The following is a 19,686-nucleotide window of genomic DNA, read 5'->3' as shown; positions in this document are numbered from 1 at the left end:
GAAGGTGATGGAGCTATGATTAATTGTGGAGGTGAAATAGAGTCCCATGTCATTGATGTTTAACTGTTGTACAAAGGAATCAAACTGTGATGTGTCTACCTTCCACAATATCAAAATGTCATCGATGTATCGCAACCATAGGTGGATACATGATGACCATTCCTCAAGCTGCTCCCCAAACACAATCTCTTTCTCCTACCAGCCCAGGTAAAGGTTGGCAAAAGTCAGAGCACAGGGACTCCCCATTGCAACCCCCCTGAGCTGGCGGAAGATTTTACCGTTGAACAAAAAGACATTGTGTTGTAAAATGAAGTCAAGTAGAGTCAGGATGAACTTGTTGTGCTTAGCGCAATGTACCCCTCTCTGACTCAACGGATCGTTTCCAATCCTTTCCTATGTGGGATGGAGCTATACAAAGCTTCCACATTCAGGCTGGCCAGTAACATATCATCCTCACAGATCACATAATTTAGATTATTGAGGACGTCCATTGAGTCACGTATGTAGGATGGAAGAGAGGTGACAAACGGACACATTTTCTGCATCAGACTTCCAATCCCTGACACAATGAGTCTGCCTTTTAGGGGATCATATCCTATGTGTATTTTTAGCAGACTGTAAAAGCAGGCCATAACCGGATGAGATGGAAGTAGGAAATCCATCTCACCTTTATTCACAAGGTGGGTGGTATAAGCTTCTTGGACAATAGCCCCCAAGCATTTACAATACTGGTCGAGAGGATTTTTTACGCAAAATCTCATAACATTGGTCATCCAGTAAGATCTTATAACATATGGCTATATACTGTTGTCTGTCAAGCATCACAATATTTCCTTCTTTGTCAGATGTTTTATTATAATCTGTTGATCCCGTTCCAGAGACAGGAGTCCTTCTAGCTCCTGTATATCAATATTCGAATGGTGAGAAATCTCTCCATCGAGGTGATGTAACTCTTGGGTGACCATCTCCAAAAACATGTCTAGGGGTTAGGTATCACTGACTGGGGGAGTCTGGAACCTCAGGTTTGTGAAAGTACCCTCTCCTATATTCCTTTGGCACTCTGTCCAGAGGTCTTCCAATAGTTGTACATCTGGCATATCCTCCAGAGAGATCCCTAATGCGGCGCACTGCCGTTGATCATGATTTCGGAAGAATTTCTTCCATTTTAATTTCCGAATGAATAGGTTAATGTCTTTCACCCATTCAAAGGTTTTGAATCTATGAGAGGGTACAAAAGACAGACCTTTCTGCAGAAGGGAAACCTCCCCTTCAGTCGGGGTTCATTTTGAGAGGTTAATGATCTGTAGGTTATCTCCACTATACTTTGAATGACACAAATTTACTGATTTGGGCTGCCTCGTAAAAAAGGTACTCCGAGACTGGTGGAGTATGGCCTAAAAAAACTGCTGCGAGTGTTTCCTCTACCCCTATTAGTTTTTCCCCATCCCCTATTAATATGTGTATTGGAGATGGATCTAACTTTGTTTAAATATGTTTCATTATCACCCTCCGATGAGGAATGTTCAGTGTCAGTCTCAATGGTCTTGGTCTTATTTCCTCCAAAATAAAAATCTGCCCTTCTTTAAAATCACGAGTGTCCCTGATATATTGTGAAGTTTTTTATCCTTAACCGCAGGATCGCGTTTTGGAGGCGGCAGCCCTGAGCAGAGTCACGCATATACGCGTCATCTCGCGAGACGCGAGATTTCCTGTGAACGCGCGCACACAGGCGCGCGTTCACAGGATCGGAAGGTAAGCGAGTGGATCTCCAGCCTGCCAGCGGCGATCGTTCGTTGCCAGGCTGGAGGTGCGATTTTTTTAACCCCTAACAGGTATATTAGACGCTGTTTTGATAACAGCGTCTAATATACCTGATACCTGGTCCTCTGGTGGTCCCTTTTGTTTGGATCGACCACCAGAGGACACAGGCAGCTCAGTAATAAGTAGCACCAAACACCACTACACTACACCCCCCCTGTCACTTATTAACCCCTTATTAACCCCTGATCACCCCATATAGACTCCCTGATCACCCCCCTGTCATTGACCTCAGATACTGAGGTCAGGACTGTGTCAAATATTCTATATTCTGCCCTTGGGTTTTTACGCCCCAGGTGCATTATCTTGCACTTTTCCACATTAAATTTCAGTTGCCAGAGTTCTGACCATTCTTCTAGTTTTCCTAAATCCTTTTCCATTTGGCGTTTCCCTCCAGGAACATCAACCCTGTTACATATCTTTGTGTCATCAGCAAAAAGACAAACCTTACCATCGAGGCCTTTTGCAATATCACTTATGAAGATATTAAACAAAATTGGTCCCAGTACAGATCCCTGTGGAACCCCACTGGTAACATGACCTTGTTTTGAATGTTCTCTATTGACTACAACCCTCTGTTGTCTGTCACTCAGCCACTGCCTAATCCACTCAACAATATGGGAGTCCATGCTCAATGACTGCAGTTTATTGATAAGTCTTCTATGTGGGACAGTGTCAAAAGCCTTACTAAAATCTAGATATGCGATGTCTACTGCACCTCCACCGTCTATTATTTTAGTCACCCAGTCAAAAAAATCTATAAGATTTGTTTGACATGATCTCCCTGAAGTAAACCCATGGTGTTTTTCATCTTGCAATCCATGGGATTTTAGATGTTCCACAATCCTATCCTTTAATAGGGTTTCCATTAATTTGCCTACTATTGATGTCACACTCACTGGTCTATAGTTGCTCGATTCCTCCCTACTACCTTTCTTGCGAATGGGCACGACATTTGCCAATTTCCAATCTTCCGGGACGACTCCTGTTACTAATGATTGGTTAAATAAATCTGTTAACGGTTTTGCCAGCTCACCACTAAGCTCTTTTAATAATTTTGGGTGTATCTCATCAGGCCCCTGTGACTTATTTGTCTTCACCTTAGACAGCAAACTTAGAACATCTTCCTCTGTAAAGATACATGCATCAAACGATTTATTAGTCACCCTTTCTAGTGGAGGTCCTTCTCCTTTTTCTTTTGTAAAAACTGAACAGAAGTATTCATTAAGGCAGTCGGCTAGCCCTTTATTCTCTTCTACATACCTTCCGTCCTTTGTTTTTAATTTAGTTATTCCTTGTTTTAATTTCCTTTTTTCATTTATATATCTGAAGAATGTCTTATCCCCTTTTTTCATAGACTGAGCTAGTTTTTCTTCTGCCTGCGCTTTAGAAGTTCTTATAACTTGCTTGGCCTCTCTCTGCCTAAGGCCTCCTGCACACGAACGTATTTTTTTGCGGTCCGCAAAAACGGGTCCCGTTTTTCCGTGATCCGTGACCGTTTTTTCGTCCGTGGGTCTTCCTTGATTTTTGGAGGATCCACGGACATGAAAAAAAAGTCGTTTTGGTGTTCGCCTGGCCGTGCGGAGCCAAACGGATCCGTCCTGAATTACAATGCAAGTCAATGGGGACTATTAGTGGCTGTTGGCTTTCTATAAACCCTTGTAATGAGGTGTCCATCACTTCCCCTGGTGATGTATAAGTCCAAGAAGGTGATGGAGCTATGATTAATTGTGGAGGTGAAATAGAGTCCCATGTCATTGATGTTTAACTGTTGTACAAAGGAATCAAACTGTGATGTGTCTACCTTCCACAATATCAAAATGTCATCGATGTATCGCAACCATAGGTGGATACATGATGACCATTCCTCAAGCTGCTCCCCAAACACAATCTCTTTCTCCTACCAGCCCAGGTAAAGGTTGGCAAAAGTCAGAGCACAGGGACTCCCCATTGCAACCCCCCTGAGCTGGCGGAAGATTTTACCGTTGAACAAAAAGACATTGTGTTGTAAAATGAAGTCAAGTAGAGTCAGGATGAACTTGTTGTGCTTAGCGCAATGTACCCCTCTCTGACTCAACGGATCGTTTCCAATCCTTTCCTATGTGGGATGGAGCTATACAAAGCTTCCACATTCAGGCTGGCCAGTAACATATCATCCTCACAGATCACATAATTTAGATTATTGAGGACGTCCATTGAGTCACGTATGTAGGATGGAAGAGAGGTGACAAACGGACACATTTTCTGCATCAGACTTCCAATCCCTGACACAATGAGTCTGCCTTTTAGGGGATCATATCCTATGTGTATTTTTAGCAGACTGTAAAAGCAGGCCATAACCGGATGAGATGGAAGTAGGAAATCCATCTCACCTTTATTCACAAGGTGGGTGGTATAAGCTTCTTGGACAATAGCCCCCAAGCATTTACAATACTGGTCGAGAGGATTTTTTACGCAAAATCTCATAACATTGGTCATCCAGTAAGATCTTATAACATATGGCTATATACTGTTGTCTGTCAAGCATCACAATATTTCCTTCTTTGTCAGATGTTTTATTATAATCTGTTGATCCCGTTCCAGAGACAGGAGTCCTTCTAGCTCCTGTATATCAATATTCGAATGGTGAGAAATCTCTCCATCGAGGTGATGTAACTCTTGGGTGACCATCTCCAAAAACATGTCTAGGGGTTAGGTATCACTGACTGGGGGAGTCTGGAACCTCAGGTTTGTGAAAGTACCCTCTCCTATATTCCTTTGGCACTCTGTCCAGAGGTCTTCCAATAGTTGTACATCTGGCATATCCTCCAGAGAGATCCCTAATGCGGCGCACTGCCGTTGATCATGATTTCGGAAGAATTTCTTCCATTTTAATTTCCGAATGAATAGGTTAATGTCTTTCACCCATTCAAAGGTTTTGAATCTATGAGAGGGTACAAAAGACAGACCTTTCTGCAGAAGGGAAACCTCCCCTTCAGTCGGGGTTCATTTTGAGAGGTTAATGATCTGTAGGTTATCTCCACTATACTTTGAATGACACAAATTTACTGATTTGGGCTGCCTCGTAAAAAAGGTACTCCGAGACTGGTGGAGTATGGCCTAAAAAAACTGCTGCGAGTGTTTCCTCTACCCCTATTAGTTTTTCCCCATCCCCTATTAATATGTGTATTGGAGATGGATCTAACTTTGTTTAAATATGTTTCATTATCACCCTCCGATGAGGAATGTTCAGTGTCAGTCTCAATGGTCTTGGTCTTATTTCCTCCAAAATAAAAATCTGCCCTTCTTTAAAATCACGAGTGTCCCTGATATATTGTGAAGTTTTTTATCCTTAACCGCAGGATCGCGTTTTGGAGGCGGCAGCCCTGAGCAGAGTCACGCATATACGCGTCATCTCGCGAGACGCGAGATTTCCTGTGAACGCGCGCACACAGGCGCGCGTTCACAGGATCGGAAGGTAAGCGAGTGGATCTCCAGCCTGCCAGCGGCGATCGTTCGTTGCCAGGCTGGAGGTGCGATTTTTTTAACCCCTAACAGGTATATTAGACGCTGTTTTGATAACAGCGTCTAATATACCTGATACCTGGTCCTCTGGTGGTCCCTTTTGTTTGGATCGACCACCAGAGGACACAGGCAGCTCAGTAATAAGTAGCACCAAACACCACTACACTACACCCCCCCTGTCACTTATTAACCCCTTATTAACCCCTGATCACCCCATATAGACTCCCTGATCACCCCCCTGTCATTGATCACCCCCCTGTCATTGATCACCCCCTTGTAAGGCTCCATTCAGACGTCCGGATTTTTTTATGGATCCACGGATACATGGATAGGATCTGTAAAACACATACGGACGTCTGAATGGAGCCTTATAGGGGGGTGATCAATGACAGGGGGGTGATCACCCCATATAGACTCCCTGATCACCCCCCTGTCATTGATCACCCCCCTGTCATTGATCACCCCCCTGTAAGGCTCCATTCAGACGTCCGTATGTTTTTTACGGATCCACGGATACATGGATCGGATCCTCAAAACACATAGACATCTGAATGGAGCCTTACAGGGGGGTGATCACCCCATATAGACTCCCTGATCACCCCCCTGCCATTGATCACCCCCCTGTAAGGCTCCATTTAGACGTCCGTATTTTTTTACGGATCCACGGATACATGGATCGGATCCGCAAAACACATACTGACATCTGGATGGAGCCTTATAGGGGGGTGATCAATGACAGGGGGGTGATTACCCCATATAGACTCCCTGATCACCCCCCTGTCATTGATCACCCCCCTGTCATTGATCACCCCCCTGTAAGGCTCCATTCAGACGTCCGTATTTTTTTACGGATCCACGGATACATGGATCGGATCCGCAAAACACATACGGACATCAGAATGGAGCCTTATAGGGGGGTGATCAATGACAGGGGGGTGATTACCCCATATAGACTCCCTGATCACCCCCCTGTCATTGATCACCCTCCTGTCATTGATCACCCCCCTGTAAGGCTCCATTCAGACGTCCGTATGTTTTTTACGGATCCACGGATACATGGATCGGATCCGCAAAACACATAGACGTCTGACTGAAGCCTTACAGGGGGGTGATCACCCCATATAGACTCCCTGATCACCCCCCTGTCATTGATCACCCCCCTGTAAGGCTCCATTCAGACGTCCGTATTTTTTTACGGATCCACGGATACATAGAAACATAGAAACATAGAATGTGTCGGCAGATAAGAACCATTTGGCCCATCTAGTCTGCCCAATATATCTGAATCCTATGAATAGTCCCTGGCCCTATCTTATATGAAGGATGGCCTTATGCCTATCCCATGCATGCTTAAACTCCTTCACTGTATTTGCAGCTACCACTTCTGCAGGAAGGCTATTCCATGCATCCACTACTCTCTCAGTAAAGTAATACTTCCTTATATTACTTTTAAACCTTTGCCCCTCTAATTTAAAACTGTGTCCTCTTGTGGTAGTTTTTCTTCTTTTAAATATGCTCTCCTCCTTTACCGAGTTGATTCCCTTTATGTATTTAAAAGTTTCTATCATATCCCCTCTGTCTCTTCTTTCTTCCAAGCTATACATACAGTATTAAGGTCCTTTAACCTTTCCTGGTAAGTTTTATCCTGCAATCCATGTACTAGTTTAGTAGCTCTTCTCTGAACTCTCTCTAGAGTATCTATATCCTTCTGGAGATATGGCCTCCAGTACTGCACACAATACTCCAAGTGAGGTCTCACCAGTGTTCTGTACAGCGGCATAAGCACTTCACTCTTTCTACTGCTTATACCTCTCCCTATACATCCAAACATTCTGCTGGCATTTCGTGCTGCTCTATTACATTGTCTTCCCACCTTTAAGTCTTCTGAAATAATTACTCCTAAATCCCTTTCCTCAGATACTGAGGTCAGGACTGTGTCAAATATTCTATATTCTGCCCTTGGGTTTTTACGCCCCAGGTGCATTATCTTGCACTTTTCCACATTAAATTTCAGTTGCCAGAGTTCTGACCATTCTTCTAGTTTTCCTAAATCCTTTTCCATTTGGCGTTTCCCTCCAGGAACATCAACCCTGTTACATATCTTTGTGTCATCAGCAAAAAGACAAACCTTACCATCGAGGCCTTTTGCAATATCACTTATGAAGATATTAAACAAAATTGGTCCCAGTACAGATCCCTGTGGAACCCCACTGGTAACATGACCTTGTTTTGAATGTTCTCTATTGACTACAACCCTCTGTTGTCTGTCACTCAGCCACTGCCTAATCCACTCAACAATATGGGAGTCCATGCTCAATGACTGCAGTTTATTGATAAGTCTTCTATGTGGGACAGTGTCAAAAGCCTTACTAAAATCTAGATATGCGATGTCTACTGCACCTCCACCGTCTATTATTTTAGTCACCCAGTCAAAAAAATCTATAAGATTTGTTTGACATGATCTCCCTGAAGTAAACCCATGGTGTTTTTCATCTTGCAATCCATGGGATTTTAGATGTTCCACAATCCTATCCTTTAATAGGGTTTCCATTAATTTGCCTACTATTGATGTCACACTCACTGGTCTATAGTTGCTCGATTCCTCCCTACTACCTTTCTTGCGAATGGGCACGACATTTGCCAATTTCCAATCTTCCGGGACGACTCCTGTTACTAATGATTGGTTAAATAAATCTGTTAACGGTTTTGCCAGCTCACCACTAAGCTCTTTTAATAATTTTGGGTGTATCTCATCAGGCCCCTGTGACTTATTTGTCTTCACCTTAGACAGCAAACTTAGAACATCTTCCTCTGTAAAGATACATGCATCAAACGATTTATTAGTCACCCTTTCTAGTGGAGGTCCTTCTCCTTTTTCTTTTGTAAAAACTGAACAGAAGTATTCATTAAGGCAGTCGGCTAGCCCTTTATTCTCTTCTACATACCTTCCGTCCTTTGTTTTTAATTTAGTTATTCCTTGTTTTAATTTCCTTTTTTCATTTATATATCTGAAGAATGTCTTATCCCCTTTTTTCATAGACTGAGCTAGTTTTTCTTCTGCCTGCGCTTTAGAAGTTCTTATAACTTGCTTGGCCTCTCTCTGCCTAAGGCCTCCTGCACACGAACGTATTTTTTTGCGGTCCGCAAAAACGGGTCCCGTTTTTCCGTGATCCGTGACCGTTTTTTCGTCCGTGGGTCTTCCTTGATTTTTGGAGGATCCACGGACATGAAAAAAAAGTCGTTTTGGTGTCCGCCTGGCCGTGCGGAGCCAAACGGATCCGTCCTGAATTACAATGCAAGTCAATGGGGACGGATCCGTTTGACGTTGACACAATATGGTGCCATTTCAAATGGATCCGTCCCTATTGACTTTCAATGTAAAGTCTGGAGTCCCTTTTATACCATCGGATCGGAGTTTTCTCCAATCCGATGGTATATTTTAACTTGAAGCGTCCCCATCACCATGGGAACGCCCCTATGTTAGAATATACTGTCGGATATTAGTTAGATCGTGAAACCTCATTTCCGACAGTATATTCTAACACAGAGGCGTTCCCATGGTGATGGGGACGCTTCTAGTTAGAATATACTACAAACTGTGTACATGATTGCCCCCTGCTGCCTAGCAGCATCCGATCTTTTACAGGGGGCCGTGATCAGCACAATTAACCCCTCAAGTGCCGCACCTGAAGGGGTTAATTGTACTATCATATCCCCCTGTAAGAGATCAGAGCTGCCAGGCAGCAGGGGGCAGACCCCCCCCCTCCCCAGTTTGAATATCATTGGTGGCCAGTGCGCCCCCCCCCCTTTCTCCCTCTATTGTAATAAATCGTTGGTGGCACAGTGTGCGCCCCCCATTGCCCCCCCCCTCCCTCTATAGCATTAACAACATTGGTGGCCAATGTGCGGCCTCCCATCTCCCCCCCCCGATCATTGGTGGCAGCGGGTTACTAGCAATAGTACAATAGTAAAAGATTCATACTTACCTGGGAGCTGCGATGTTCGTGTCCGGCCGGGAGCTCCTCCTACTGGTAAGTAACAGTTCATTTAGCAATGCGCCGCACAGACCTGAGGCTGTCACTTACCAGTAGGTGGAGCTCCCGGCCGGACACGAACATCGCAGCAGCCGGTAAGTATGAATCTTCTACTATTGTACTATTGCTATGTAACCATGGCAACCAGGACTGTAGTAGCGTCCTGGTTGCCATGGTTACCGATCGGAGCCCCAGCGATTAACCTGGGACTCCGATCGGAACTCCGCTGCCACCAATGATGATGGGGGGGGGGGGAGATGGGAGGCCGCACACTGGCCACCAATGTTGTTAATGCTATAGAGGGAGGGGGGCGCACACTGTGCCACCAACGAATTATTACAATAGAGGGAGGGGCGCACACTGTGCCACCAACGAATAATTACAATAGAGGGGGGGGGGGGCGCACTGGCCATCAATGATATTCAAACTGGGGAGGGGGGGGGGGGTCTGCCCCCTGCTGCCTGGCAGCCCTGATCTCTTACAGGGGGATATGATAGTACAATTATCCCTTTCAGGTGCTGCACCTGAAGGGGTTAATTGTGCTGATCACGGCCCCCTGTAAGAGATCGGGTGCTGCCAGGCAGCAGGGGGCAGTCTTGTACACAGTTTGTAGTGTATTTTAACTAGAAGCGTCCCCATCACCATGGGAACGCTTCTGTGTTAGAATATACTGTCGGTTCTGAGTTTTCACAAAGTGAAAACTCAGCTTTGAAAAAGCTTTTATGCAGACGGATCTTCGGATCCGTCTGTATAAAAACTAACCTACGGCCACGGATCACGGACACGGATGCCAATCTTGTGTGCATCCGTGTTCTTTCACGGACCCATTGACTTGAATGGGTCCGTGAACCGTTGGCCGTGAAAAAAATAGGACAGGTCCTATTTTTTTCACGGCCATGAAACACGGATCACGGATGCGGCTGCAAAACGGTGCATTTTCCGTTTTTTCCACGGACCCATTGAAAATCAATGGGTCCGCGAAAAAAAACTGAAAACGGCACAACGGCCACGGGTGCACACAACGGTCGTGTGCAGGAGGCCTAATCTTGTAGATTTCCTTATCTTCATTGCTCTGGGTTTTTTTATAATTCCAAAATGCTAGCTTTTTATTTTTAATGATTTGGGCCACTTCTGCTGAGTACCACAGTGGTCTCTTCCTTTTTTTGCTTTTACTGACAAGTCTAATGCAATTTTCTGTTGCCTTCAATAATGCACCTTTTAAGTAGTCCCATTTCTCCTGGACTCCATGTAATCCGTTCCAGTCTGATAAGGACTCATTTATGACTAATTTCATTTTTGAAAAGTCTGTTTTTCTAAAATCTAAAACTTTTGTTTTTGTGTGGTGGGACTCTTTCACAGTTCTTATATTAAACCACAATGACTGGTGATCACTAGATCCCAAGGTTTCGCCTACAATGACATCATATACCGAATCCCACGGATACATGGATCGGATCCGCAAAACACATACGGCCATCTGAATGGAGCCTTATAGGGGGGTGATCAATGACAGGGGGGTGATCACCCCATATAGACTCCCTGATCACCCCCCTGTCATTGATCACCCCCCTGTCATTGATCACCCCCCTGTCATTGATCACCCCTTTGTAAGGGTCCATTCAGAGGTCCGTATTTTTTTACGGATACACGGATACATGGATCGGATCCGCAAAACACATACGGACCTCTGAATGGAGCCTTATAGGGGGGTGATCAATGACAGGGGGGTGATCACCCCATATAGACTCCCTGATCACCCCCCTGTCATTGATCACCCCCCTGTCATTGATCACCCCCCTGTCATTGATCACCCCCCTGTAAGGCTCCATTCAGACGTCCGTATGTGTTTTGCGGATCCGATCCATGTATCGGTGGATCTGTAAAAAACATACGGACAGGGGGGTGTCATTGATCACCCCCTGTAAGGCTCCATTCAGAATTTTTTTTGGCCCAAGTTAGCGGAAATTTTTTTTATTTTTATTTTTTCTTGCAAAGTCTCATATTCCACTAACTTGTGTCAAAAAATAAAATCTCACATGAACTCACCATACCCCTCACGGAATCCAAATGCGTAAATTTTTTTTTACATTTATATTCCAGACTTCTTCTCACGCTTTAGGGCCCCTAAAATGCCAGGGCAGTATAAATACCCCACATGTGACCCCATTTCGGAAATAAGACACCCTAAGGTATTCCGTGAGGGGCATATTGAGTCCATGAAAGATTGAAATTTTGTCCCAAGTTAGCGGAAAGGGAGACTTTGTGAGAAAAAAAAAAATAAATAAATTTCCGCTAACTGGTGCCAAAAAAAAATAAATTCTATGAACTCGCCATGCAAATCATTGAATACCTTGGGGTGTCTTCTTTCCAAAATGGGGTCACATGTGGGGTATTTATACTGCCCTGGCATTTTAGGGGCCCTAAAGCGTGAGAAGAAGTCTGGGATTCAAATGTCTAAAAATGCCCTCATAAAAGGAATGTGGGCCCCTTTGCGCATCTAGGCTGAAAAAAAGTGTACCACATCTGGTATCGCCGTACTCAGGAGAAGTTGGGCAATGTGTTTTGGGGTGTCATTTTACATATACCCATGGTGAGTGAGATAAATATCTTGGTCAAATGCCAACTTTGTATAAAAAATGGGAAAAGTTGTCTTTTGCCGAGATATTTTTCTCACCCAGCATGGGTATATGTAAAAAGACACCCCAAAACACATTGCCCAACGTCTCCTGAGTATGGTGATACCACATGTGTGACACTTTTTTGCAGCCTAGGTGGGCAAAGGGGCCCACATTCCAAAGAGCACCTTTAAGATTTCACAGGTCATTTTTTACACATTTTGATTTCAAAATACTTACACATTAGGGCTCCTAGAATGCCAGGGCAGTATAACTACCCCACAGTTTTTATTTTTTGTCACTATGCCCATCAGCGAATACCTTAGGGTGTCTACTTTCCGAAATGGGGTCAATTGTGGGGTGTTTGTACTGTCTGGCCATTGTAGAACCTCAGGAAACATGACAGGTGCTCAGAAAGTCAGAGCTGCTTTAAAAAGCGGAAATTCACATTTTTGTACCATAGTTTGTAAACGCTATAACTTTTACCCAAACCATTTTTTTTTTTTACCCAAACATTTTTTTTTTATCAAAGACATGTAGAACAATAAATTTAGAGAAAAATTTATATATGGATGTCGTTTTTTTTGCTAAATTTTACAACTGAAAGTGAAAAATTTCATTTTTTTGCAAAAAAATCGTTAAATTTTGATTAATAACAAAAAAAGTAAAAATGTCAGCAGCAATGAAATACCACCAAATGAAAGCTCTATTAGTGATAAGAAAAGGAGGTAAAATTCATTTGGGTGGTAAGTTGCATGACCGAGCAATAAACTGTGAAAGTAGTGTAGTGCAGAAGTGTAAAAAGTGGCCTGGTCATTAAGGGGGTTTAAGCTAAGGGGGCTGAAGTGGTTAATAAAGGTTGTAAATTTCTCAACTGCCAACAGCAAGGTGTTTTTTTTCCTGCTAAACTCTGGATTACTACAGAATTTTTTTACGTTTTCAATGCTCTCCCTTAGTTCTTTGTCACTTCTAGACAAAATAGTTTTCTCTTCTTCCAGTAGTGATTTCATCAGGCGCAGGGAAGAGTTAATGGATTATTTTTCCCATTTATTAATAAACTCTGGGGAGAGTAACCTTGCAGCTGGTGTGAAAGGGATCCATAGTCCCCTAGTGACAATTTGATCCCTAATATATGTTTCTAAAAATTGCACTTCCCCCCAGGTCCTCACGTGATCTTTGTAGATCCTGGTGAGATTCCAAAAGGCTCTCGTGATATTCAAACTGGAGGTTTGAGTTGGTAGTTCTCTGTCTGAGAACATCTGCCTACCTTCAAATATAATGAGCGAGAATAGCTGTATTTTAAACAAGTACCTTTTAATAAAGAATTTCGTTTTTTTCACTTTTTAACCGTCTTATTAGGCAGTGACACTAAAGTCCCCCTTAGACAGGACAATGATTGGGGCAATTATTGGGAAGAAATAGTCATAGTAATGTTCCTTTCCTGCACTTATCCCTACCCTCTGTTATGACATATTCACAGGCCTTACTTATACCATGGACCCTATGCCAGTCCTCATGGACCAGGTACATAGTCTCGCCCAAATGGTGCAGGATTTGGCGGAGAGGCTACAGCAGCAGGAATTGCACCAGGCCCCACCTGTAGTGGCCTCCTCCACTCAAAATCTTGAACCTCATGTCAAACTTCCTGACCGTTTTAAGGGGATAAGAAATATTTCCTGACTTTTAAAGAAAGCTGCAAGCTTTATTTTCGTTTACGTCCTCATTCTTCGGAGTCCGAACAGCAAAGGGTAGGCATTATCATCTCTTTGCTGCAGGGAGATCCACAAAAATGGGTCTACTCCCTCTTTGTGGACTCCCCCTGCCTAACTACTGTTGAAGCATTTTTTCAGGACTTAGGGGTAATCTATGATGAACCCGATAGGTCGACGGTGGCAGAGTCCCAGTTAAAGTCGCTTTGTCAGGGGGAAAGACCTGTTGAGGAGTACTGCACCCAATTCCGGAGATGATGCGTTTCCTCTGGCTGGAATATCCCAGCACTTAGGTGCCAATTCAGGATTGGACTCTCCGATGAACTGAAGGACATGTTGGTCTGTTATCCCACTCCTGACACTTTAGAACATACTATGACCCTAGCTGTCAGACTAGATCGACGTATTAGGGAAAGACGGCGAGAACGTCTGATTTTTCCACAGGTGGTGGTCAAACTGGACTCTTCACCCTTGAGAGTCAAGTTGGAAAGTAACCCAGAAGAACCCATGCAACTTGGAATGATCAGGAGGGATCTTAGATGTCAAAAGGGTGCCTGTTTCTACTGTGGAGAATCTAATCACTTGGTATGTCTTTGCCCCAAAATTCCTCCCTACAAGAGATCCTCCAGGACTAAAGATCAGAAGGATAAGGTACTCCCAGAGGTAGTAAAAGAAAAAGTATTGTTGCCGGTGATTATTTCTTTGGGCATGTGTAAAGGGTCTGGGAAGGCGTTCATTGATTCTGGGTCCGCCTCTAATTTTTTCGACTATAATTTTGCCTTGTCATTGGGATTACCTTTTTTGTCTCTTCCAAAACCTATACACATTATAGCTATTAATTATTCCACTCCTTTGGTGGGCAGTACTGTGGAATATAATACGTCTCAGGTAACCTTGACTGTGGGGGTTAGTCATATGGAGAGTTGTTCCTTTTTTATATAAATTTTTTTACCTGTGGAAGTAGTTTTGGGCATGCCCTAGCTTCAAATTCATAATTCAATTATCAACTGGTCCACGGGTGAATTAGAGAAATGGGGGCAAAAGTGTGATTCATGCTGTTTGCCGGTTATTCAAGCTGGAATCGCTTCTGAATCAAATTTCCTGCCCCCTTACATCAGTGACTTAGGTGATGTGTTTTCCAAGTCTGATGCCGAGTTCCTTCCCCCTCATAGACCTATGATTGTGCTATCAAACTTATTCCAGGATCCAAGTACCCTAAGGGTCGTATTTATAATCTATCTGGCCCTTAACGGAGGTCTATGAGGAACAATTTAAAGGAAAGTTTACAAAAAGGTCATATTAGACCTTCAGTTTTCCCTATGGGGGCAGGATTTTTATTTGTTGGAAAAAAAAGATGGTGGATTAAAACCTTGTATTGATTATCGAGAGTTAAATAAAATAGCTTTAAAAAATCAATACCCTTTGCCGTTGATTCCAGACCTATTTAATCAGGTCCTTGGAGCCCGATGGTTCACTAAACTCAACCTCATGAGTGGAAAGCTGCTTTTAATACTCCTGAGGAAGCATTATGGATATCCAGTGATGCCATTTGCTTTAAGCCATGCCCCAGCGATTTTCCTCAATTTTTTCAATTATATTTTCAGGCAATTTATTGGAAAATTCTTGATTGTTTATTTAGACGATATCTTGATTTTTTCACCTAATTGGGATTCTCATGTTAGCTAAACTAGACAGGTACTAGAGGTTCTTCGAGAAAACCAACTATTTGCTAAAGGTGAAAAATGTATATTTGGGGTACAGGAAATTTTGTTTCTGGGGTTCTCACTCTCCAATCCTTTAACATTGATCCAGGGAAGGTGCAGGCAATTCTGGAATGGATGAGGCCCTCTAAAAGCGTTACAACTTTGTTCTTTACACATTTAAATTTCTGTATTACTTTCAGGCCAGGAAGTAAAAATATTAAAGCTGATGCCCTGTCCCGAAGTTTCTGTGCTTTCCAAACTTCTGACACTCCACCTGAACCTATATTGCCAGCAGGAGTCATTGTGGCTTCGGTCTCCGCTGATTTGATGATAAATTGTTTTATTGCTTGCTTGTTACTTTTTGAGATTCAACTGCTGTGCTTTATTTTTCTCTTCCTAAACTTTGTAACCTTTTCTTTTATGCAAATTAAATCATTTTAACTTTTATCTTTCATGAAGAACTCTCCACATTTTGTTGGCTCCTTCTGAAGCATTTCTTGCAAAATTTAGAAATTAAGAAATTAAGAAATGTTGGGCGATATTTAACACCTTCACAGGAAGCTCCACCACCAGTGGAGGTGGCCGGTCAACCAGAATTTGAGATCTCTAGGAGTATTGATGCGAGAAAGTTCCAGAACTCTCTACAATATTTGGTCCATTGGAAGGGCTTTGGTCATGAGGAGAGGTCTTGGGTGCCGGCTAGTAAGATGCATGCTGCTAGGCTGGTGAGAAGATTCCATCTTACTCACCCGGAAAAACCTGCTTCAGTAATTATGGTTCCGGTGGTCCCTTGTAGAAGGGGGGGTACTGTAACGGGGAGCCGGCAACGCGCTTCCTCCTTGCAGTGCCGCTGCCATCCTGCATCTGCGCAGTAACGAGGACGCGGCCTGCGTCCTTGTCACCATGGGGACCAGGGGGCGTGGAGGACCCGTCCGTGCACTCCTCCTTAGCACGGCCGGGATCCTCCTAGCTGAAAGAGGTGCTGAGCGCCGATCACACTTTATCGGCGCTCAGATGGTTTGGGCTGGACTTGGGTCACGTGACGCTGGCCACATCATGTGACCCATTTGTTCTGCTATTTAAACAGGCAGCCTGCTGGCATGTGAATGGTCTTGTTACCCTCACCAGCATTTTCATATTGTGCCTTCTGTGTGTTCTGGATCTCGGCACTGTTTTTGACCTTGACCTTGTGACCTTCCTGGTTTTGACATGACCTCTTGGCTTCTGACTCCGGATTGTGTTTTGACTTCATTATGGGATTGCTCCCTGTGTACCTGCATGACCTCCTGGCTTTGACTTTGGCTTGTCTGACTCTGTTACAGTACTTCTGTTATCTTCTTAGGCCCCTGCACATATCTAAGCGAGGGACTGCCGCCAAGTTGTACGCCGTTGGTTAGGTTCTAGTTGTATCATATACACCTTGCGTTTTTTCTATCCACTTTTCATTATATCCTGACATTACTAGTGATGAGCGACAGGGGTCATATTCGAATTTGCAACATTTTGCTAATATTTTGTAGAAAATTTGTTGAATATTCGTGAATTCGAATATTCGTTATATTCTACATTTTTTTACTAAAAAAATTGGCACGGTAATGATCGCGGAATATGCGATAAACTTTTTAGAATATTCGTCATTTTTCCCATCTAAAGTCATAATTCCTCTCTGCTTAAGTTGCTTGTGGGCCAATGACTCATTGGCCCACAAGAAAGAAGCAGGGAGGAATTATGTGTTTAGATGGTAAAAAATGCCGAATATTCGCTATAACGAATATATAGCACTATATTCGAAATATTCGCGAATTCTCAAAGTTGCGATATTCAAGATAAAAATTCGCTATTCGAATATTCGCGCTCAACACTAGACATTACTATCGCTTTACTTGTTTTATTACAAAGCATCCTATGTTCTAACAATTAAAATCACATTTAATGTAAATAATAATATGCAAATAATAATCATGTATAAATCTAATAGGGAAGAAAGAAAATGTTATGGGCAGCACAGCGATATTTAAGTAAATGCAGAGTGCCAGCGGCAAATTCCACGGCACTTCCAAAAGAAAAAAAGTATTTGTTTAATTACCAAATAGCAACGCAACAAAGATACAATGGTGCCAAGTGCAAATATACAGTCAGGTCCATAAATATTGGGACATCAACACAATTCTAACATTTTTGGCTCTATACACCACCACAATGGATTTGAAATGAAACGAACAAGATGTGCTTTAACTGCAGACTGTCAGCTTTAATTGAGGGGATTTACAACATTTAAATCAGGTGAACAGTGTAGGAATTACAACAGTTTGCATATGTGCCTCCCACTTTTTAAGGGAACAAAAGTAATGGGACAGAATAATAATCATAAATCAAACTTTCACTTTTTCATACTTGGTTGCAAATCCTTTGCAGTCAATTACAGCCTGAAGTCTGGAACACATAGACATCACCAGGCGCTGGGTTTCATCCCTGGTGATGCTCTGCCAGGCTTCTGATGCAGCTGTCTTCAGTTCCTGCTTGTTCTTGGGGCATTTTCCCTTCAGTTTTGTCTTCAGCAAGTGAAATGCATGCTCAATCGGATTCAGGTCAGCTGATTGACTTGGCCATTGCATAACATTCCACTTCTTTCCCTTAAAAAAACTCTTTGGTTGCTTTTGCAGTATGCTTTGGGTCATTGTCCATCTGCATTGTGAAGCACTGTCCAATGAGTTCTGAAGCATTTGGCTGAATATGAGCAGATAATATTGCCCGAAACACTTCAGAATTCATCCTGCTGCTTTTGTCAGCAGTCACATCATCAATAAATACAAGAGAACCAGTTTCATTAGCAGCCATACATGCCCACGCCATGACACTACCACCACCATGCTTCACTAATGAGGTGGTATGCTTAGGTTCATGAGCAGTTCCTTTCCTTCTCCATACTCTTCTCTTCCCATCACTCTGGTACAAGTTGATCTTGGTCTCACCTGTCCATAGGATGTTGTTTCAGAACTATGAAGGGTTTTTTAGATGTCGTTTGGCAAAGTCTAATCTGGCATTCCTGTTTTTGAAGCTCACCAATGGTTGACATCTTGTGGTGAAGCCTCTGTATTCACTTTGGTGAAGTATTTTCTTGATTGTTGACTTTGACACATATACACCTACCTCCTGGAGAGTGTTCTTGATCTGGCAAACTGTTGTGAAGGGTGTTTTCTTCACCAGGGAAAGAATTCTTCGGTCATCCACCACAGTTGTTTTCACTGGTCTTTTGGTGTTGCTGAGCTCACCGTTGCGTTCCCTCTTTTTAAGAATGTTCCAAACAGTAGTTTTAGCCACGCCTAATGTTTTTGCTATCTCTCTGATGGGTTTGTTTTGTTTTTTCAGCCTAATGATGGCTTGCTTCACTGATAGTAACAGCTCTTTGGATCTCATCTTTAGAGTTGACAGCAACAGATTCCAAATGCAAATAGCACACTTGAAATGAACTCTGGACCTTTTATCTGCTCATTGTAATTGGGATAATGAGGGAATAACACACACCTGGCCATGGAACAGCTGAGAAGCCAATTGTCCCATTACTTTTGGTCCCTTAACAAGTGGGAGGCACATATGCAAACTGTTGTAATTCCTACACACTTCACCTGATTTGGATGTAAATACCCTCAAATTAAAGCTGACAGTGTGCAGTTAAAGCATATCTTGTTTGTTTCATTTCAAATCCATTGTAGTGGTGTCTAAAGCCAAAAATGTTAGAATTGTGTCGATGTCCCAATATTTATGGACCTGACTGTAAATACAGCTTCATGATAATTGATCATCAAAAACAATAAATAGATAAGTGAAAATACATACATAATTTAGACACAAATGAATAATAAATAAATATTTTAAATCCAAAATCATAATAGTATATGTATATCCATAACTAGTGTTGATCGAGCACCATAGTGCTCGGGTGCTCGTGCCAAACACATCGGGATGCTCGGGTGCTCTACTGAGCACCTGAGTATAATCGGAGTCAATGGGAGAACCCGAGCATTAAAACAGGGCACCCCCTGCTCTGAAGCGGGGAGGGTTCCTGATTCATAGGAACAGGTCAGAAATTGATGGAAACACCACCAAAATGGTTTAGAAATAGCATGGGGAGGATGTCTGGATGCATCATGGACTCCCAGGTCGCTGCTGGGAGCGATGTTTTCCGAGTAGTACTCCACTTTTAAAGACTGACAATAATACGCACCAAACCAAAGATAAAATCAATTTTAGAGGAAAAATTGTTAGGAAACATTCTTTCCTGTATATTTAATTGTATAAAAAG

The sequence above is a fragment of the Bufo bufo genome, chromosome 8 (assembly GCF_905171765.1).
Source record: "Bufo bufo chromosome 8, aBufBuf1.1, whole genome shotgun sequence".
In the NCBI taxonomy this organism is placed as follows: domain Eukaryota; kingdom Metazoa; phylum Chordata; class Amphibia; order Anura; family Bufonidae; genus Bufo; species Bufo bufo.
The sequence above is the reverse complement of the archived record's forward strand: the minus strand, read 5'-3'. Positions refer to the sequence as shown.